This window comes from Eurosta solidaginis, chromosome 4 (assembly GCF_040869045.1).
Source record: "Eurosta solidaginis isolate ZX-2024a chromosome 4, ASM4086904v1, whole genome shotgun sequence".
Classification (NCBI taxonomy): domain Eukaryota; kingdom Metazoa; phylum Arthropoda; class Insecta; order Diptera; family Tephritidae; genus Eurosta; species Eurosta solidaginis.
The window spans coordinates 73,738,700-73,762,118 of NC_090322.1; the positions used below are offsets into that span (position 1 = coordinate 73,738,700).

The 23,419-nt window shown below is 40.1% G+C and overlaps 1 protein-coding gene across 2 annotated transcripts in view; it reads left to right on the forward strand.

Moving 5' to 3' along the window:
• The window catches only part of HUWE1 (HECT, UBA and WWE domain containing E3 ubiquitin protein ligase 1), a 341,644-nt gene that overhangs the window by 303,658 nt on the left and 14,567 nt on the right, over positions 1-23,419 (forward strand). The window lies entirely within an intron of this gene.

The window sequence follows — 23,419 nt, forward strand, 5'->3', positions numbered from 1 at the left end:
TTGTTTTTTTTTTAAGCCACCACAAGACACAGCAGATAGACTGAAGCTAACAAATTTTTTAACGGCGGCAGATTACTAAAGCTCCAAAAGGAATAACAGCCAAACTCAACAATGCAGTCAAACTTTAGGTGTTAAAATAAAAAAAGTTTGTACGGCAGCCATGGTTCTGAAAAACCTCATTTGTAGGGAAGGTGCCACGCCCCTTTTTTCCCAATTCCACATTTTACTTGAGGTGTTAGGACTTAACCTCATATAGCTCCTTACCTACCTTATAGCTCCTACCATTACTACATCCAGAGATATGCAGTATGATATATTCCATTTGTATGGGAGGTGCCACGCCCCCTTTTTCCTAATTCCACATTCTCATGGTGGTGTTAGGGATTCACTTCATATAACTCCTTACTGAATTTCAATGTTCTGGCATGTATACATTCAGAGTTATGAGTACCAAAGATTTCATTTGTATGGGAGGTGCCACGCCCTTTTTATATATATCGAAATGACTTTTAGCCTAAAACATTACAGTTGATCAAAATTGAAGTGTTGGAATACGTTTTCATACCGAACACAAGCACACACACACATACAGAATTTGATTTTTATATGTATAGATAAACACTGTCTAGGGGTACACGGGTACACGTTTTGGCCTATATCTCGAGACCCTAGTCACACAGGGGTACGAAAAATACCCCGTATTAAAGTGCTCATAAATAGCTTCCATTTGGTGCTCATATTGTACAAACACATCCCAGGATTACCTAGGTCCACATAACGGGATAAGAAGTATCCTATATCCGTCTCCTGGTTTTAAGCTACCTTTCCACCTATTTTCATCTAAATCGGTTCATCCGTTCTTGTGTTATAAATAGTGTAACTAATACCACTTTCTTTTATATACATATTATAGAGGTATCCCGGTCCACATTTTGGTCGATATCTCGCAAACTATGATGGATATTGAAAGGAAATCAACTCTACATTAAAACCCTCGTACATGCCTATCGTCTGATACCCATATCGCATGACCGCATTTTAGGGTTACCCTGGTCCACATTTTGGTCGATATATCTAAAACGTTTCTTAATCTTTGAAATCTTTTTAGCCTATAACCATGTCGAGCCACCACCACATCTGTGCTCAAAATTTCATCTCAATCGGTTCAGCCGTTCTCGAGCTTTGCGGTCCAGAAAAAAGAGCTTCCAAAATATATATTAAATTTTTCTAAAAAAAAATCATAACTCAAGAATGGCTAAACCGATTTGGGATTTCATCATCAACTAACCATCATCTCTCCTTCCTGTATCTTTCCTAAAAATTTCATGGCAATCTGTCGAGCCGTTCTCGAGTTATGGAGTGACAATCAAAATGTACACTTCTTTTTATATATATAGATATCCCATACAACCGACTGTGCAGGTAAGAGGATTTTCATCATTTTTGTCGAAATCGATTTTTAGTGCGATTTAGACGATTTTTTCAGACAACCATCTATGCCCAATACATAAGCTTGTGGTAAAATTTTATGTTAAAATGAGGCAGAAATGGCGAAAACCCTCTTATTGAACAATCGGTTGTATGGGAGGTATATGCTATAGTGGTCCGATCCGGTCGATTCCGTCAAATGTCAAATCCCCCATCAAAATATGCCTGCTTACCAAATTTCATCAAGATATCTCAAAAATTGAGGGACTAGTTTGTGTTCAAACAAACGAACAGACGGACGGACAGACAGATGGCTAAATCAACTCAGCTCGTCCCCTGATGATTTTGGTATACTTATTGGTGGGTCTAACGGAAACATATACATAAAAATTGATTTGGAGCCTTGAAAATGGAAAAAATCGATTTCGACCAAAACAAGTCCCAAAAACCAAAAAAAAATTTTTTTTAAAACTGTTAATGCCAACGTTTTTATCGCATAATTTCAAGTGGGATAGGAATTATGAGATAAATTCGTTTTCATCGGCAAAACTTTTGCACGTTTCTGAAGAAACCCTTAACAAAATGGCGAAAAAATAAATTTTTTCACCAAAGCACTCCTCAAAATCCAAAAAATATTGTTTTCAAAAAACTTTTATCGCCAAAGTTTTTAGCGGACAATTTTAAGTCGGACAGGGTATACATGAAAATTTTAAAATCAAATGAAAATTTTTTAAGTAGGTCATAAAAAAACCTTAAAAATCAAAGGAAAAAAGTCAGAAAACTCAAATTTTGCAGGCTCGCAAATTATTTTTTTGGGTATGCTGAGTGGAACTTTTCTTCCTGAGCCCAAAAATTGAAAAATCGATGGCGCGATATAGGTTAATAAATCGACCCAGCTTAATACACATGCATAGAACTATACAATAAAATCGGTTTTTTTTTCGCGACTCATCTTAACGCTTCCACGAACTGTGACGAATGAAGTTTGCAAGCAAATGTGCAAGTCTGTGGCGAGCAGTTGAAACAGATTGCATGAAACAGATTTCATTGTATATAGGACGCTTAAGCCACGCTCAAAACATATTTATCACCCACAGGTTAGTTGTTGTTGTATGGCGAGAGAAATACAAAGGTGGTAGGACAGAATACGAACAAATGAGACTCAGCATTACTTGTAGCTATTTTTGATGAGTTGTCTGTAGGCTTGTGCACAGTGGTCCGTAACACTCTTAAAATTCATACGTATATCCGTAGGAGTATTTATAACGTGCAACATTTCCAGTATGAAGCGCTTATTATAATGCTTATCTTTTTTAATATCGCTATATTTTCTAAATCTTTAGTGGAATTCACTAACTTATAACGATGCGATTTGTCGACATTTTAATTAACGATTTTGTCGCTTGCCTTATTGATTGTACTATTCACTACCTTAGTTTTAACGACTCGAAATAAATGACATTTAGATTTCGTTTTAATAGTAGAAAGGTGACAGCACAGCTTAACAAAACCTAGAAAATGCGAAAAGCACAAAGGAATGGCAAAAATAAATAAATTCCGTATCCTAATTACTTTTAAAAGTCATTATTGTGCAAGTTTTGACATATGTTAACAAAAGGTAAGCAAAGGCGGTATTAATTTGTTTTCTCTGTTGATATCGCAGTTATTTTTGTACCCCTTAATTGACCATCACGTCGAGAATTAACATCATGAGCCCAGTCTGGGGTTAGTCGGTACAGCTTTCGAAACTCGGTTTCAAGTGTAATGGTGTCTGTCCACTGGCGATGGACTTAGTAATTCTTCATCAATAATATAAAAATAGGTCGGGTTTTCCTTCCTGACGCTATAACTCCAGAACGCACGAACCGATTTCCACGGTTTTGCATTCGTTGTAAAGGTCTCGGGCTCCTTGAGGTTTATAGAAAATTCAGGATCGACGTCCAGGATCTTGAGATATAGGCCAAAACGTGGACCCGGGTACCCCTAGAATGTGTTTATAGAATATGGATATCAAATGAAAGCTGTTGATGAGTGCTTTAGTGGAGGGTAATTTTCATACCCCTGGGTGACTAGGGTCTCGAGATATAGGCCAAAACGTGGGCCCGTGAAAGCCTAGATAGTGTTTTTACATTATGGGTATCAAATTGAAGCTGTTGATGAGTGCTTTAGTACAGGGTAGTTTTCATACCTATTGGTGACTAGGGTCTCGAGATATAGGCCAATACGTGGACCCGGATACTCCTAGAATGTGTTTTTACATTATGGGTATCAAATTGAGCTGTTGCTGTATGCTTTAGTACAGAGTAAGTTTTACACTGCTGGGTGACTAGGGTCTCGATATATAGGCCAAAATATGGACCCGGATACCCCTAGAATGTGTGTGTATTATGTATATCAAATAAAAGCTGTTACTGAGAGCTTTAAAGTAATTTTCATTGTGATATTCGATTTAGTCGCATCAACCTGGCAAAACTGATAAATATGCATGCGAAGCCGAAATAAAGTTAATTCATGTCTTACCCACATACCTATTTACATACGTCCTATTCGATTTGCCTGAAATTTGGAATATAAATTTGCCTATATTAGTATTTACGATGCTTCTTTCCGGGAAGTAGACCAGAGACCGACTGGGATTGGGATTAGGACTAGGACTGAGACTGAGAGTCGGAGTGGGACTGGGACTGAGACTCGGAATGGGACTGGAACAAAATACATACCACCCTCTGTATGTGGCTTGCAATAAGATATGAAGAGGAATGAGAAAACCTTGAGAGAAGAGAAAAGAGAGAAGGAAAAGGAGACTAAGAAAGAGATAGAATGAGACGAAGATGGAGATAGATGAAGCGAAAAATACGGAAGGAGGAGTGAATACAAAGATTAGGAAATAGTGCGAGGGCAGAGTTAGACGGAAAAATATTATTAAAATGTATGCAGATAGGCCAAATTTAGGGCAGAACAACGTCTGCCGGGTCTGCTAATCTTGTGATAAAATGTACGCAAAGTACTCAAATGCCATTTGATTTATAAAGCAACTTTCTGTGTTTGAAAGTATTTAAATAAAGTTCCGATTTTCTTTTTTAACTAAAATTGCCAGAAATATTTATTTCGCGATTTTTAACGCAACCAATTCACTTGCCGTGTATTTAACGACACAGCTGATCGTCGATAAGCAAATATGGATACAAAATAGTTACTGAGTAACGAAATCGTTATAGTTATCGATTCGCAAATACAGCGATGGCAAATGTGGTTAAAAAAGCTAGTGAACGTTGTGTTAAAGCCGTTTTGTTGTCATTAGGCTGGTCGCGATTTTTTAAATTCGATTTGTGAGCGGAAATCCTTGTCTTTGATTTTATAAACTACTTCGCATTGCATTTGATTTTATAAACTACTTCGGATTTCTCGTATCTTTCGATTTTTCTTTTTGTGTTGCTATATAGGTATTTGTTGCAGAGTATTGTCATATTTAAATGCTATTCTAACTTTTTCTTTGTCATATATTTTAGAATGCTTCATTCTGCTTGACAAGCCTGGTACAAAGGTGACTTATATATTGTATTTGCCTCCTTTTTATTATTTTCACTTTTAGCGAAGTGATCTTGTATGTATCTGTTTATAATTGTTCGCTTAATGATTTCTATATTTTTCCTGTGATATATCTCATCACTGATTGAAAGTACTCGTTTTATAAAATTTTTGGCAGTGTTTATAATAATTGCTTTATCTTGCTTGGAATAAAAATTTATTAACTTTCCACACGCAGTCGGTTTTATATACCAGTCGAAGGTTAGTTGGTTATTTTTCCTTATTATCAGTGCATCTAGGAACGGCAATCGGCCATCGCTCTCAACCTCAAGTGTAAATTTTAGAGATTTATTGTACGAATTTAAGGTTGTATTCAATGGCATCTGTTTTGGCAATAGCAAACAAATTGTCAACGTACTTAGCCGACGCGGTTTTTGCTTACATTCCTCTTCAAACATTGATATTAATTCTTCCATTACTATATCTGCTCTTATCGGTGATGCTGGTGACCCCATAGACATTCCTGAACGTCATTCATAAATTTCTAGCAGAACAAACGCCTAGAAGTATGCGCACGAGACAGCAGAGAGTATAAAGGGAGCGAAAGCTGAGAAGGCAGTAATTAGTTTGATTTAAGCACGCTATTGGTTGTTATTGTACTTTCAAAGTAGTCTAATAAAGACCATTTTTGCATTATTGAATATTGGAGTTATTTATTCAACAGTTTAGCGATTCGAACGTTAGCAGAAGATTTGGAATAAGCGCAATTTCACTAAATTCGTTACAATATTATTTTTAAAAAGTTTTTCTACAATTTCATTATTCTTGTCCTGTAATTTGTTTGTAGGGTAGCGTTTCAAAACCCGACATGAGGAAATATCGTTTACCATTTCCTGTCATTTCCATAAAAACTGTGTTACGTTGCCCTTGCCAGCGTTCAGGACTAATAGTTCCTTATTGTTTTTTAAGAGCTTCTTAGCCGACTGTAGGGTGTTTAAAACAAATTGATCTCTCATATCAATATTTGCTTTATTGAAATGGTCACGTATTAGAATAGACAAGTTATTTCTCTCGATTTCCTGTTACTTTATGTCTTTAATCGGGCAGCTTGAGCGCCGACCATACGGCCATAGTTGTATAGCGTCATCAATCACAAGACGAACAGACTACCTGATTCCCTATCTGCGCTTCGAGGGAGATCTTAAGTCCACAACAGAGGTGGGCGGTTGGCGCAATGGTGCTCAAATAGCGGACGAGGCGATACATGTGTACACAGATGGTTCCAAAGTAGTGGAAGGAGTAGGGTCTGCGGTGTACAGGTTGACGGATTATTGTAGTGTTTTCCAAGCGGAAATATTAGCCGTAACCAAAGCAGTAAAAACTCTGGAAGAGGATAGCTTAAGCTGCAACCGTGTTAACTTTTATATTGACAGCCAAGCAGCAATTAAGGCAATAATCTCGCATAGCACAGCATCTAAATGCGTGTTAGAGTGTAAGCAGTCATGGGCATATGGGAATAGATGGGAATGTGGATGAACTAGCTAAAAAGGGCGCATCCCTTGAAGCTTGCTCTGTAGACGTCCCAATTAGACTGGGCGAGATTAAGCGAAGGCGAAAGGTGCACGCGATCGACCAAGCAGGAAAGGCGTGGGTTCAAGGGCGGGACTGTAAAGTGTCGAAGATTATGTGTAGGTTTTAAAACCTTAGACTCTTAAAAAGAGAGGACTTTAGACTCATGACGGGTATTCTGACACTGCCTTCTGCCGTCACATGCGTTTAAATTAGGCTTGGTCAGTGATAGCAGATGTAGGAAGTGCGGGTTGGAGGAGGAAACGATCGAGCACGTTCTGTGCTCGTGCCCTGCGCTTTCCAGACTAAGACTCCAGCTATTAGGAGTGATATAGCTGTCAGATCTAGAAGCAGCAAGTGGCTTAAGTCCTAGGCAGCTTCTAGTATTTGCCAAGAGGACAGATTTATTTTACAACATAGTGAAATGTTTGGAGAAAATGAAAAGAAGTTACGACTTCGATGTGCAAACATTAAATCTCTGTTTGTTCAATAAATTCTTTGTCTTATATAGTAATTTACTTAACCTATACATTCATAAATATCTTAATACTAATAACTAAAAATATGTACATTGAAAATGGGGTATGAGACCATGTAAGTTTGTATACAGTCTTTGTATACATGTAGTTTTTTATGCATGACTCTATACATGTAGTTTCGTATATGTTATTTAGCTACGTCAGCAGATCAATGTGAGTACTTTGGTTAATGCTATACATACACGTAAGTTTATAAGTTTGTATGCCTGTTCGCAACGTTGGAATATCGATGTGAGTATTTTAGTTAGTTCCCATAATGGGTTGTATGTAATAAGTAATTTATTAGCTGTGAACGGATAAGGGTTTCATATTCGGCATTCCATTGATGTTAGTTAACCGTCTGGGTTAGTTCAATAATTTATGTTGGAAAATATTGTAATACGATTATTACTAAAATATATTTGGAGTTCATGATACGTATTATTGCAAGTGTGTTACAGTGGGTATGAAGCATAATGCTACATTACAGTGGGTATGACGTATAATGCTACAATAGGTACTGGGTTTTGATAGGGTCTTTTCAGTTTGGTCGTTAAAACAAACTTCTGTTAACACTACGGACTCAACCAGTCTATGTGAGGTCCTCATAGACTCAACCAGTCTATGTGAGGTCCTCATAGACCGGCCAGTTCAACTTAACCTCTCAAAAATATCACTAAAACCTCTAGATACAATGTCAAAGACGCGATTGAGGTCAAGGATAAAATACACGACATTGACGATGACACCCTTGTTTCGTTTGATGTCGTTTCTTTGTTCCCTAGTATACCGGTAGGCCATGCCATAGAAATAATTTCGTCAAAATGGGATTTAATAAGACAACACACAACTCTAACCAAAGAACTCTTTTTAGGAGCAGTACGTTTTTGCATAAAAGATAACAGATATTTTTAATACAACAATAAAATTTATGAATGACGTTCAGGAATGTCTATGGGGTCACCGGCATCACCGATAAGAGCAGATATAGTAATGGAAGAATTACTATCAAAGTTTGAAGAGGAATGTAAGCACAAACCGCGTCTGCTAACCAAGTACGTTGACGATTTGTTTGCTATTGCCAAAACAGATGCCATTGAAGACATGTTGGCAACCTTAAATTCGTACAACAAATCTATAAAATTTACACTTGAGATTGAGAGCGATGGACGATTGACGTTCCTTGATGCATTGGTAATAAGGAAAAATAATCACCTAACCTTCGACTTGTATAAAAAACCGACTGCGTGTGGAAGGTTAATAAATTTTTATTCCAAGCACGATAACGCAATTATTATAAACACTGCCAAAAATTTTATAAAACGAGTACTTTCAATCAGTGATGAGATATATCACAGGAAAAATATAGAAATCATTAAGCGAACACTTGAGGATAATGACTTTCCAACCCATCTTGTAAACGGATACATACAAGATACCTTCGCTAAAACTGAAAATAATAAACAGGAGGCAAATACAATATATAAGACAGTCACCTTTGTACCAGGCTTGTCAAGCAGAACGAAGCTTTCTAATATGTATGACAAACAAAAAGTTAGAATAGCATTTAAATATTACAATACTCTGCAACAAATATATAGCAACACAAAAGGTAAAATCGAAAAATACGAGAAATCCGACGTAGTTTATAAAATCAAATGCAATGGCGACGGGTCGTATGCACGGACGTATGCAATAAGGTATATGTGGGGACAACTAAAGACTTCGTTTTAACAGATTGCATTATCCACTTTTTCCCAAAACATTTTTATTTTTATGGGCTTGTTTAAGACTCGATCTCTACGAAATTTTACTTGTTGACTTTTCAGGTTAGGTACCAAGTTTTATTATAATCTTTGCAGTTTTAGTTTTACCGCCCACTAGGGTAGGGTCGTGGCAGTCGTCCAATTTTGATTATATTTAATATTTTGTTTATCTGCAGTAAGTGTAGGCTCCATGATGAACTACAGCGAAATTGCAGCACGACAAGTAGTTTTGGCCGCGCTTATGCTCGGTTGACAGTATGCTTATCGGCAAATGTGGGCAAAGGTTAAAAACCAAAGAGAGCGTCTACACATCTTACGAAGCCTTCGCTGATGGTGATACCAAGCGAGATGCTACGATTTCCCATTAGATTGGCTGGGACATCGTGAATCGTGAACAATATTTGACGAGCATAATATCCAAAAATGTGTGCTATATTATATAGCGCATGTCTTAAAGTAAAATCCGGTAGTCACTCCTAAATAGCGTTTCCTTGGTCGGGTATATTCATGGGCCAACAGATGCCACGAGATGGGAACGTGCGTAGAAGTCAAATCTTTCTTTTCGCTTAATACTTTCGACTTAGTATTCGCCGTACAGAGCTTGTGACCGGTCTCATAACACGACATTGAAATGAAACGCAGCCTGAGATAACGCCACTCTTTTTATTGCTGACCACGGAAAACGATACGATTTGAGGTCATACACCAAGTTTTTATTGAATTCCTCTAACGAGAGTCCAAGGAAACTAATAGTTTCAACATAGGGAAGTTCCTGTTAGAGGTGTAGGTTGCACGTTACAATTGCAAAGATGGTTGGTGTCCATGGGGACACATCGCATACAGTACATAACGTTTGTCAGAGTACAAGTAAGAGTTTGACCTGTTACGGTACCCAGAACGAAGTTCTTCGTAGACTGTTTCTTATGCAAGGGTAGGACAGTGTATATTGATAACGGGGTACACCGGGCGCTACCTAGCAAAGGTTTTTACCGATTCTGTGTGGATTTTCCTGCCTTGCTTATCTAGATCAAACGTTTGCGTAGGAATGTGCCGGATGTCATCATAGTACTTACGGATATGTTTCCTTATATCTCTTGTTATATATAATGTTGCGCTCTTTTTCCTTACTATACAGATGGTATTCAGGCGTTATAGGAAGACATCTCCTGGCAGTTCTAATTGCAGCATTTTGGCAGCCCTGCAGTCTTTTCCAGTGTGTGTTTTTAAGACCAGGTGACTAGGCTGGTGACGCGTAGCAAATAAACGGCCGGTCAGTCGCTTTGTATGTGGTTAGCAACGTATCTTTATTTTTCCCCAAGTGCTGCCGGCAAGCGACTTGAGGATCTAATTTTTTGTTACGATTTCGGTGACATGTGCCTTGAAGATGAAAGTGTTATCGAACGTACCCCTAAGATTTTTGGTAGCGTAACACCATCAACGTGAACGTCGAATATTTTAGTCGTCTGTTCCTTTCACGTCGTAAACAGAGTGGCCGCCGATTCGGTCGGTGATTGTACCAGGAAATATAGCAAACTGGTCTAACTTACTTAAATTTTTCATTAAAATTTTGAATTTGATCTAAGACGTTGTCCTTTTTGATTGTATTTTCTTAAATTCTTCAAAGGTAATTATAACGTTTTGGTATGGAGCTCCTTAAGCAATAATATAAAAAATATGTAAAATCAAATGAAATTTACATAGAATTATGGTGAAATTACTTGAAATTGAATTGAAAAATAGCTTTTTCCACACCACCCGGAAGGTCCCCGTTGGCGCGCTACCGAAGTTAGTTTTGGGTGCTCGGTACCCCAGTAGGCCTATATCGCCCATATAAACTACATATACATATATAGCCCATTTACTTCAATAGTGTCTTAATTCAAAAATACGACCTTTCAGTTAAAATCGAACAAATGTGTAAAGGAATTTAGCCTATTTCACGCCACCATTTAGGTATGCAATTGGCGCCTTACCGAGTCTAATTTTGTATAAATACTAACGTTCGAATCACTAAACTGTTGAATAAATAACTCCACTATTCAATAATGCAAAATGACCTTTATTAAAGTACTTCACAATAACACTTATACTTCGCCACTGATAGCTTGCTTAAATTAAACTGTTTTTCGTGCTTCTACTGTTGCCGCTTTTATACTCTTCGATTGCCTTGGTCCATACTTCTATGCGTTTCCAGAATTAACTTAGTTACTGCTATAAAATTATAACTACAGATGCACGTGTATAGCTTCTCATATGCGCGTGTATATGTGAGTGACACTTCCACAGATAATTAACTACTTTTGGGAGCATCTCAGATAAGATATATGCATGTGTTTGTGCGTCTCTTCTCCGCTGCGTGTACGTACATATGTGTAGACATAATGATTGATTCGTTTATGTAGATACAAGTGACTGCCTGCTTTATTGTTGTTGTGGCTTCATTTACTTAGCATCAGACTAGTGATGTGAGTATCACTTAGTGTCACTACTATTCGTCACACTGCCCTCCACCTAGGTCTGATCGGGACGATCTCTCGATCTAACCGCTGCTAGCCTCTCCAAATGAACCACCGTTCTGTTTTGTGGTTTCCCAATTATTTGTATGCGGTAGATGACATCACTGATCCTCTTCACAACTCTGTACGGGCCTTCCCAACTGCACCAACATTTGAATGGAACACCTTCCGCCGGTGAGGGTTGTATAGCAGTACCAAATCTCCCTCCCGGAAACCTTCCGAATTATTGTGCTTGTCGTACCTGTGTTTCATCCTACTACTCATTATCCTGGACCGTTCCCTCACACTCTGTTGTTTGACCAATGAACTACTTCGTAGAGCTTGCGCTTGACGGATTGGCTTCGCATAATCAGTATCGTTCCCACTTTTCATTTATTGTGGGAAATTCTTTCCTTCGTTTTTGTGTGCCCATTTGGTTTTGTCAATGCCGGTGTTTCTCTCGCAGGTACTTTTGATTTCGCTTTATTTGGCCCATTCGATTCATCAACCTTTACCTTTGACTTTCGTGGTATTTTTCGAGTCTTCTCCACCAGCACTCGCTTACTGCTGGACCCTTGCTCAAAACTGAAGTTAAGTGGCCCGTCCTTGTTCTTATACTGCATAATCCTTCTCTGCATATCGATCCTGATGGCATAGTCAACTAAGAAATCCACTCCCAATATGACTTCATCAACGATCTCTGCCACAACGAACTTGTGTAGAACCACGACCTCCCCAATTAAGATTTCACATACCACTTCCCTTTGACCTATACTCGCCGGTAATCGTACTCAATCTTGCTCCAGGTAATGGCTTTACTCTCCTGTTGACCAAATCAGATCGGATGAAGGAATGAGATGCGCCCGTATCGACAGTCAGTACACATTCTTTGCCATCCACATTTCCTCTGACGTTAAGACTACTGGATTTTCTTCCAATTTGCGAGACAGATATCACAGGACATTCAACAGCTGGAGCTAGCTCTCGATTCTTACATCTGGTACGCTCTTGCTCATCTCCTCCCGCTTTGCGTTTAGGGCCACCCATGTTGGAACTACGAGGACCGGTGCTGCACTGACGGGCAATGTGACTTGGGTTACCGCACTTGAAACACTTTATAACTCCGGCATTTTTCTGTTGTAACCCCTTCAGTGCTTCCAAAATTGTGTCTAACCAATCAGGCCTTTCCACTTCCACGCGATGAGCTTTGTACGCTGGCTTACTCAAAAGTGAGGCTGTTTCCTGAGTCAGTGCATGTGATACCGTTTCTGTGAATGTATGTTTTGGGTTTGCGTATGTCGCTCGCTTCGTTTCCACGTCCCGTATGCCATTTATAAAGCTCTGGATTTTTACCCTTTCGGTGTATTCCACGGGTGCGTCCGCATTTGCTAAATGTGCCAGCCTTTCAACATCCGACGCAAACTCTTGCAATGTTTCACCAGGCCTCTGGAAGCGGTTCAGTAACTGCATTTGGTATATCTAGAGCGCCCACCAATGCTTCCTAACAGTTCCGTTCGCCCTCTGGAATGATTTGTAAAATCTCAGCTGCAGACCCTTTCAATGCCATGAACAATGAAGCACCTTTATCTTCCGCATTCCAGTTGTTCACTGCTGACGTCTTCTCAAACTGAAGCTTGAATACCTGGAAATAAACAGAACCGTCAAAGGGTGGTGTTTTTACCTTTGGATTGCTTGCTGAAACAGCTGGGCGATTTAATTGCAACTCCTGTATACGGCCTCTCAAAGCATCCACCTCGGCTTCGATTTTTTCCTCAAATTGCGTTATTTTCTCGTCCATACGCGCTTCGAGTTTTGATGATATACGCGCCTCTCGTGCTTCGAGTTGTACTGTTATGCGTGCCTCTTGTTCTTTCAGTTGTGTTTCCATCTTTGATGTTATACGTGTCTCCTGTGATTTCGGTTGGGATGCTATACTTGCCTTTTGTTCTTCCAGTTGAGTTTCCATCTTGGATGTTATCTGTGTCGACATTTCTGAAATACCTGTTTCTTGTGCTTCAATCTTCGATGTTACTGTCGACGCTTGTGCAGATATTGCAGCCAATATCACGTTCAAGTTTGTGCTGGTAACTGCCTGCGATGTTTCGTTTTTCTCTTCAATTTTTGTTGTTGTCTTGTCCCCATCAGGATGAAAGACATCATCGTTCACATTAATTCCTTCTGACTCCATAGCGTCTCGTAGCCGTGCTTGAAGTTCGATGTTATTGCCGGTTGTATTCAATCCACGGGCTTCCAACTCCTTTTTCAGTTGCTGGATCTTTAATTCACTTAACTTGGCCATGTCCTTGTAGTGCTCTGCAACTCTGACACCAATTGTAACAAATTTACTGTAATTACTCTTATTTGCAACCTTTTACTAACGTTCGAATCACTAAACTGTTGAATAAATAACTCCACTATTCAATAATGCAAAATGGCCTTTATTAAAGTACTTCACAATAACACTTATACTTCGCAACTGATAGCTTGCTTAAATCAAACTGATTTTCGTGCTTCTACTGTTGCTGTTGTTATACTCTTCGATTGCCTCGTTCCATACTTATAGGCGTTTCCAGAATTAACTTTGTTACTGCTATAAAATTATAACTACAGATGCACGTGTATAGCTTCTCATATGCGCGTGTATATGTGAGTGACACTTCCACAGATAATTGCCTACTTTTGGGAGGGAGCGTGTCATTATTCTGTATTACAAAATTCTGGGTGACAAAATTCTGTAAATTGCAAAAAAATTCTGCTTGAACAAAATTCTGCTTTTTTAAAATTCTGCTTTTTTAAAATTCTGCTTTTTAAAATTCTGCTTTCTAAAATTCTGCTTTTTCAAAATTCTGCATGTTTAATTCTGGAAGTCAAAATTCCGCAATCATGGCATGGCGTAGCCGGTGTTGGATTGGCTAAGGGTTATTTCTTTAAAGGGCGGCCGAAGGCCGCCTACGCAGAAGGGTATACTACGCAGAAACACATCACCGTGGCGGTAGCAGAATTACTGTACATGGCGCATTTTTTCAAAATAATTACATGACCTCTTTAACATTGTTAACATTATATTTTAATACAGAATTTTGTAATACAGAATTTTGAAAGCAGAATTTTAGAAAGCAGAATTATAAAAAGGCAGAATTTTGTTTTTGGAATTTTGTACATACAGAATTTCGACAGCAACCCTTTTGGGAGCATCTCAGATAAGATATATGCATGTGTTTGTGCGTCTCTTCCCCGCTGCGTGTACGTACATATGTGTAGACATAATGATTGATTCGTTTATGTGGATACAAGTGACTGCCTGCTTTATTGTTGTTGTGGCTTCATTTACTTAGCATCATACTAGTGATGTGAGTATCACTTAGTGTCACTAATATTCGTCACAATATGTAATATGTAAGTGTGACACAAAACGAAAATTTCGAATAGAATAGAGGATACCTTCATAAAAAATAAAATAAAAATATAAAAAAAAATATGTAATGAGAAAGAAGGCAGAGTTTACTAAAAAATTTTTAAATGAAAGAAAAAAAAATTATGTACTTAAAGTGCGAAAAAATTTAAGTGAAGTGAATAAACAATTCCATAAAAAACGCAATAAGTGCACTTAGACTTTTTCCGGGTTTTAATGTTATCATTGTGGAAATATGAAGATTGTAATGTTCGGATATTTAATTTTTGGATTCCCATTGAGATCTATTTACGTAATTTATTTGTATTAAATTTGTAAACACTCCATTTCAAAAATATATATGACCATAAAATATCGTCTGTGAGAGATAATACTAAGATATAACAAAGCAGAATAAATTAGAAAGAAAAAAAAGCAATCAAAAACATTCATATTATTCGCGGAAACATATTTTAAAATAAAATTAATTTCGCGGGTTCGAATCGAGCTCAAGGCCTAACAATAATTTTTTATCATTATTATTGTTATGATAAATTTTTTTCTTAATTGAAATAAATTTTTAATTAGAATTGAAGAAAGAAAAAATTTAGACAACTGCCAAAGTTCGTTTTATAGATCCATTTCGGGAACTGCTAAATTCCTTCATCGGCAACGTTTAGGCGCAGCTGCTATAACCATTCAGCCATCACAGCGGTTTTTTGTTTGTCTTCATTAATCCTACTTCTATTCTGGTTCGTGCCAATTGATATTCACAACACTGCGACATCTGTTGCAGAATGGATGTGAAAATTGGACTTGTTTGATGGCAATGCTGCCATAGTGTCATGTTTTATTGACACTTTTTTCCCCGTGCTCTGGGATGTATTAACAATTTTTGTTGTTATATCGGCCTACTGATTTGTAAGATCGCGGGTTCGAATCGAGCTCAAGGCCTAACAATAATTTTTTATCATTATTATTGTTATGATAAATTTTTTCTTAATTGAAAAAATTTTTAAAGTAGAATAGAAGAAAGAAAAAATTTAGACAACTGCCAAAGCTCGTTGTATAGATCCATTTCGGGAACTGCTAAATTCCTTCATCGGCAAAGTTTAGGCGCCGCTGCTATAATCAGTAGGCCGATATAACAACAAAAATTGTTAAAATTAATTTCATAACTTTAAGCGACATAAACAAATTAGAGTTATGGGATCTAAGCATCCGGTTAATGGCATATAATCCAGCTAATAATAAATATATTAGGTAATATACGGCCTATGCAATTAGGCCGCTATGATGCCGGTTGCCTATATCGAGCAAATGAAAACCAAATATACAAATTAGCTTTTTTACAAATCGCTTGGTTAAGATTTTCAATTGTTGATTTAACTTAAGCTGTTATGCCGGTATTTTTCAGCCAGCTTATTTTTTTCAAATAGGTAATTTTTCCAAAAGTAAAATATATTATAGAGTTAGACAGCCTCAAAAATCAGAATTCAGCGGGGCTACATATGTTGGCTTGTGCCTTAGAGCACTAACATAATTGGTCCTACAGATAGCGCACTTTTGGGCACGAAAGTAAATCTCGATATTTGCAGATTTGGTTCGAATTTTCAAAAAAAAATTTGTATTAATTATAAACAAATGGAGTAATATTTGTTAACAAAAATAGGCCTATGCACTGTGGCTGATCCATACGTATCGATTCATAAACTTTTATTTATAACAATTGATTGTATGGACATTTTGTTAGCATATTAATATATAGATGTTCGCCCTAGGGATTAACACAGCTCTTAACATTTTGGGGGTGTTTTAGCAATCAAGTGCCAATGCAAAGAATTAAAAAGTTTTAATTGTTTTCATCTTTATTTCTAAATAATGGCCACTCTGAATAAACAGCGCCAATTTCGCCCGGCATTTTGTTTTAAGTAGACGAAATGTCATCGCCCGACGCAGCGTATATAGTCGTCGCTCGGCATTGTGTTTCAAGCATTAAGTTAAATCTTCAATCATTACAATATTTCGGTATGGCAACCTGAAATTCATATGTCATGTAACTTTTTGATAGGAAAATATTTTAAAGTAGGAGCAGTTTTAATCCATCGTTGTCAAACGTGAGTAAAAAAAGAAATGTATCAAAATAGAATATTCAGATTCTTTCTTTGTAAAACGTTTGAAAATGTATGTGTTTAATTCAAATATATAAATTTTTTTGGTGGCTGAAAAAGTTCTCAAAAATTTAAACTGTGCACTGGGTTTTTCAAAACGAAAAAATAAAACGTCAATTAAAACTACAGTGGAGACAGGGCAGGTTAAAATATGAGATTTAATAAATCTTAACAGTTAACAGGGAAAGGCGTGGGTTCAAGCGCGAGGCTGTAAAGTGTCGAAGATTATGTGTAGGTCTTACAACCTTAGACTAACAAATAACAAAGTTGCTTCTATCATTAAAAAGAGAGGACTGTAGACTCATGACGGGTATTCTGACTGGACACTGCCTTCTGGCGTCACATGCCTTTAAATTAGGCTTGGTCAGTGATAGCGGATGTAGGAAGTGCGGGTTGGAGTAGGAAACGATCGAGCACGTTCTGTGCTCGTGCCCTGCACTTGCCAGGCTAAGACTCCAGCTATTAGGAGTGATACAGCTGTCAGATCTATAAGCAGCAAGTGGCTTAAGTCCTAAGAAGCGTCTAGTATTTGCCAAGAGAACGGAGTTATTTTATAACACAGGTTCTGGTTTTTGATAGGGTTTTTCAGTTTGGTCGTTAAAACAAACTTCTGGTAACACTACGGACTCAATCAGTGTATGTGAGGTCCTCATGGACCGGTCAGTTCAACCTAACCTAACCTAACAGTTAAAGCTGTAGGTGGAGATATGCTATAGCCATGTTTTATCTCACAACTAACTTGTATGTATGTAGATTGAGTCGGGTCGATTTGTATGGACGAAAGTTAACCGATATCGTAAAAACTTTGGCGAAAAAAAACATTTATATTTTTTTGTGTATTTGGGGAGTGTTTTGGTCGAAAAATTGACCCTTTCGCCATTTTTGTTCGCGGGCTCGATAATTATTTTTTTGGCTATGCGTAGTGGAACTGAGTAGAAAAACGTAGAACTGAGCCCAAATCCTATCGAAAAATCTATGGCGCGATATCGGTTAATAATTCGACCCAGTCTAATGTAAATATACTTGCAAGCACTGAAATAGTTGTAATACTAGTAGCAGAAGAGTTACCAGTTTCTTGACTTTCAACAATTTTTATAAAAATAGATTGCATCTGAAAATTATTTTATTTACTTTTTATTAAATTGAAGTAAACATTACTTTAAATTTTTTACCAGCCGTATGAAATGTTTATTCTGTTATGTTTTATTATAGAAACATGAATCAAACGCTTGAAAATTTTCCTTAAGCTTTTAGCCTTTTTTCGTAGCCTTAAAGTTTTATATTAGGCGTTTATTTTTGGTCCATCTAGCATTTTTTCTGAAACAGTTCTGGCAATACTAATTGGGTCTGGAAATAGATGAGAATGAAAAAGCGAATGAGCTAGCAAAAAAGGGTGCATCACTCGAAGCTTGCTCCGCATACGTGCTAATTAGCTTGGGTCAGATTAAGAGAAGGTGGGAGTTGCACATGATCGATCAAGCGGAAAAGCGTGGATCCAAGCGCGGGGCTGTAAAGTCTCCAAGATCATGTGTAGGTGTTACAACCTTAGACTAACAAAGTTACTCTTATCATCTAAAAGAAAGGACTGTAGACTCATGACGGGTATTCTGGCTGGCCACTGCCTTTTGGGGTCACTTACATTTAAATTAGACTTGGTCAGTTATAGCAGATGTAGATAGTGCGGGTTGGAGAAGAAACTACAGAGCACGTTTTGTGCTCGAGCCCTGCGCTTGCCAGGCGAATACTCCTGTTATAAGGAGTGATACCGTTGTCAGATATAGAAGTAGTAAGCTGCATAGGTTGTTGTTGTTGTTGTTGTAGCAATGCTCGCCCCACCTAATAGCCGCGACCGATCACAAATTGTCATCAATATCCTCTAACGGGAGTCCAAGGAAACTTGCCGTTTCAACAGGGGTGGACCATAAGGAAAGGGGTGTTAGAGGCGTTGGTTCCACATTACAATTAAAGAGATGGTTGGTGTCATGTGGGGACACATTGCAAGCAGGGCATACATTTTGTGTGTCGGGGTTGATTCTGGATAGGTAAGAGTTTAACCTGTTACAGTATCCAGAACGAAGTTGAGCTAGAGTGACACGCGTTTCCCTGGGGAGTATGCGTTCCTCTTCTGCGAGTTCTGGATATTTTTCTTCAAGTACTGGATTCACCGGGCAATTCCCGACATAAAGGTCCGACGCCTGTCTATGGAGTTCACCAAGGACCTGCTTGTGTTTTTCCGCTTCATACGGCAGGGTTCTCAGGTGCCGTATTTCCTCAAAATGCTTACGGAGATGACTCCTTAGGCCCCTAGGCGGTGATGGTTCGTCAATCAGATGTCTGTTGGGATGCCCAGGTTTCTGGGTATTCAACAGAAACTGTTTGGTCAGCATCTCATTTCTCTCCCTGATGGGGAGTATTCTCGCCTCATTATGCAGATGGTGTTCTGGGGACATAAGAAGACAGCCCGTGGCGATTCTGAGAGCAGTATTTTGGCAGGCCTGTAGTTTCTTCCAGTGGGTGGTTTTTAGGCTTGGCGACCATATGGGTGACGCGTAGCACGTAATCGGCTGGCTAATTGCTTTATGTGGTCAAGAGCGTTTCCTTATCTTTTCCCCAGGTACTGCCAGCAAGGGATTTGAGGATTTTATTACGGCTCTGAATTCTTGGAACAATTGCGGTTGCGTGCGCACCAAAATGTAGATCCTGATCAAACGTCACACCCAAGATTTTGGGGTGTAGGACAGTCGGTAGCGTAGTGCCATCGACGTGGATGTTCAATATGGTCGACATTTGGGGCGTCCATGTTGTAAATAAGGTCGCGGAAGATTTAGTCGGTGACAATGCCAGGTTTCGCGAGGCGAAAAAACTGGAGAGATCAGGGAGATAGCCGTTTATTTTATTGCATAGCTCATCGATCTTAGGGCCTGGGCCTGTGGCCATTATTGTGCAGTCATCGGCGTAGGAAACGATTGTGACTCCTTCCGGTGGTGAAGGTAGCTTAGATATGTAGAAATTAAACAAAAGCGGGGATAGGACACCACCCTGTGGCACCTCTTGTTTAATTCTCCTTTGTTTTGATGTTTCGTTTCTGAATTGCACCGATGCCTGCCGACCACCCAGATAATTTGCGGTCCACCTTTTAAGACATGGGGGAAGGGTGGACCCTTCCAAGTCTTGCAGTAACGAGCCATGGTTGACCGTATCAAAAGCTTTTGATAGGTCTAACGCTACGAGTACTGTTCTATGGTGGGGATATTGATTCAAACCGCAATTTATCTGGGTGCTAATGACATTTAGCGCGGAGGTAGTGCTATGGAGTTTTCTGAAGCCATGCTGATGAGGGGCTAGCTGCAAATGTGCTTGGAAATAAGGGAGCAAAACGGCTTCAAGCGTCTTTGCCACTGGCGATAGGAGAGATATCGGACGATATGACTCACCTACGTTAGCTGGTTTCCCAGGCTTTAGTAGCGGGACCACCTTGGCCATTTTCCATTTCTCGGGTATGACAAAGGTGGAAAGAGACAGGTTGAAGACATGCGCTAAATATTTGAAACCCTCTTTCCCTAGGTTTTTAAGCATCGGCATGGCTATGCCGTCTGGGCCCACTGCTTTGGATGGTTTAGCGCGACCAATGGCGTCCTCAACCTCTCTAGCGGTGATGGTAATTGGTGACGCGCTGAGTTTGTGTTTATGTGCGTTTCTATTGGCTCTCCGTCTATCTTTGTCGACCGTAGGATGCATTATATATTGTCGGCAGAAAGCGCTCGCGCATTTTTTCGCATCCGACAGCACCTTATCGCCAAAGGCGATGGCAACTTTGTCTTTGTGCTTAGTCGGATTCGATAGGGACTTTACGGTGGACCAAAGTTTACCTACACCGGTAGAGAGGTTACAACCTCTTAGGTGCTCTTCCCATTTCGCCCGCTTGTGTTCGTCCACAAGCAATCTGATGCGTTGGTTTATATCCCTTATTTGGGGGTCGCCTGGATCAAGCTGTCTTATAAGGTCGCGTTCCCTCGCTAAGCTCGCGGCCTCCGCCGGGAAGTGGGCCGGATTTCGGGAATTCTCCCGGCGGGAATGAAATGTGCCGAGGCGGATTCAATGACCTTACGGAAGGCACGCTCCCCTTGGCGGGCATCAGTCGGGATAGGGAGGGCAGCAAAGCTGCTGTCTGTTGCAGATTTATATTCTTCCCACTTTCCTTTTTTGAAGTTTATGAAAGTGCGTTTTTCGGTGACGATGAAGTCGGCGGTACGCTCGAACGAAATAAGTATGGGCAGGTGGTCGGATGCCAATGTTACCATCGGCTGCCAGTTGACGCAGTTTACGAGTTCTGCGCTCACTATTGAGATATCTGGCGAGCTATGACAGCTTCCTACCATACGTGTGGGGGCGTCTCCGTTTATTGTGCAGAACGTCGTTTCGTCTATTTGATCCGCCAACATCTCACCCCTACTGTCCGCCCGCAAGTTTGAATGCCATAGGTCGTGATGGGCATTGAAATCGCCTAAGATAATGCGATTGTTGCCAGTGAGTAAGGCCTCGATATTAGGGCGGTATCCACTGGGGCAACAGGTGACAGGGGGGATATAGATGTTGATGATTTCTAGATTTGCATCGCCTGACCGGACAGACAGGCCTTGACGTTCTAAGACATTGTCACTGCGGTCGATGCCAGGATCAAATATATGATATTGCACAGAGTGGTGTATAATAAACGCGAGGCCGCCTCCATTTCCGCTCTCGCGGTCTTTCCTGTGGACATTATAACCAGAGCAGGTCTGCAATGCAGATCTTGCTGTGAGTTTAGTCTCTTGAATCGCAGCAATGCGGATGTTGTGCCGCTTCATGAAATCGACTATCTCCGTAATCTTTCCAGTTAGTCCATTACAGTTGAACTGCAGAATTCTGAAGTGCATGAGGGGTGACGCCGCCACTCTAGGGGTAAGTGAGGGGTGACTACGCCTAGGTTGTGGAAGGCCAGGACGCAGTTGCTGTTGTGGCCTTGGGACTGGGCGCCCTTGGGCAAGCATTGGGGTACCCGGATGATTTGGGTTTGCGACCTGGCAACATGGCGCGATGAAACCCGTCGGGGGGTTGCCGTCGCGGAGACCAGAACATCTAGGAAAGTGGCACCACCCAAGGCAGGAGCTGCATTGAGCGGATGTCGCGAATCTATATATTCTGTGCTGGCAGACGGTGCAAACGGAGGCAGGGACTAAGAGTCTGTTTCCCTGACCTGCACGATTGCTGCCAGAAAAGAGGGGGGGAGAAGAAGACGGGGGCATGGGCTGATGCTCAGCATTGCAACCAGCTCTACTACGAAGGTAGTAGTTATGAGTGGTATCAGCTGTTTGAGTTGTTGGCGCCGTGGGGCGCGAGCAGCAGCGGGTACTTGTTGTGGCTTGCTGAGCAGCGAAGCTGCTGGAATGTAGTGGGGATACACTTAGGCGTAGACTACGGGACGCCCTTGGGCGTGAGCAGCAAGGAGCCACAAAAGATTTATAAAAGTTACGTGGACGTCGGGTTTTGGGATCAAGCCCAGAACAACCTGTCCGATGCAACCATCCCTTGCACGAGACACACTGAACAGAGTATGACCGTCCTAAAAAGATTCTTTTCTGGCAAATGCAGCAAAACCATTTCTCATGACCGGGGTCAGGAGACGGACCCGGATTGGGTTCGATACCTTCCCGGAGTAAGAGAATATGTAGCAGTCCTGCTGCAAGGAGCTGCTGGGAGGATGACAATTTGTGGGGGGGACGAAACAAATTAAATGGGGTCACACTGAAATGACAGTCCTTGGTCGGGAAAAATCCCGAGTCGCTCCGGTACATAGAACCGACTGCCTTGGGAAACGAAGCTGCATAGGTCCTAGAAAGCTTCTTGCATTTGCCAAGAGGAGGGAGTGATTTTTAAACGTAGAGTTTTTCAGTTTTATCATTAAACAAGCTTCTGGTAACACTATGGACTCATTCAGTCTATGTGAGGTCTTCACAGACCGGCCAGTTCAACCTAACCTAACCCAACCTCCAGTGTTCTACTAAAATCAACCTTTTTGTGTTGTCCCCGTTTTGTTTCTGTCTTGGAGGTTCCTGTGTAATATCCGCAGCACCATTTTGCTGTTTGTCCCCCTCTAACACCTTCGTTGGTACGTCTGCGCCCTCCTCCTGTCCCCGCATCATATTGAGCATTAAGCTAATACGCTTCCTTTATACAGACCTCCAACTTTCTGTGACTGTTGCGCCTCATCACCCATCCTCTCGGAAACAGTAGGCGTTTTCTTTTCTAAAAAAAATGTTACCCTCATCTTGCGCTTGGGTCAGCTGGCGCTTTTAAAAAAGGCTGACTTTGTAGGTAATCGTAACTCGTTTTTTATTCAGTATAAGAAAGCAGAGGGGAACGAACAGGGCGACATTATTTCAGAAAGACAACGCCATTAGTGTCAACTCATTTGGTGGTTCCGAAAAAGCCGTAGTCTTGTTGGGTCGACCAATGCTCCAAAGCGTTGGTTAATTCTTAGTGCTGCACGGTACTTCGAAAGAGCATCTCTGTA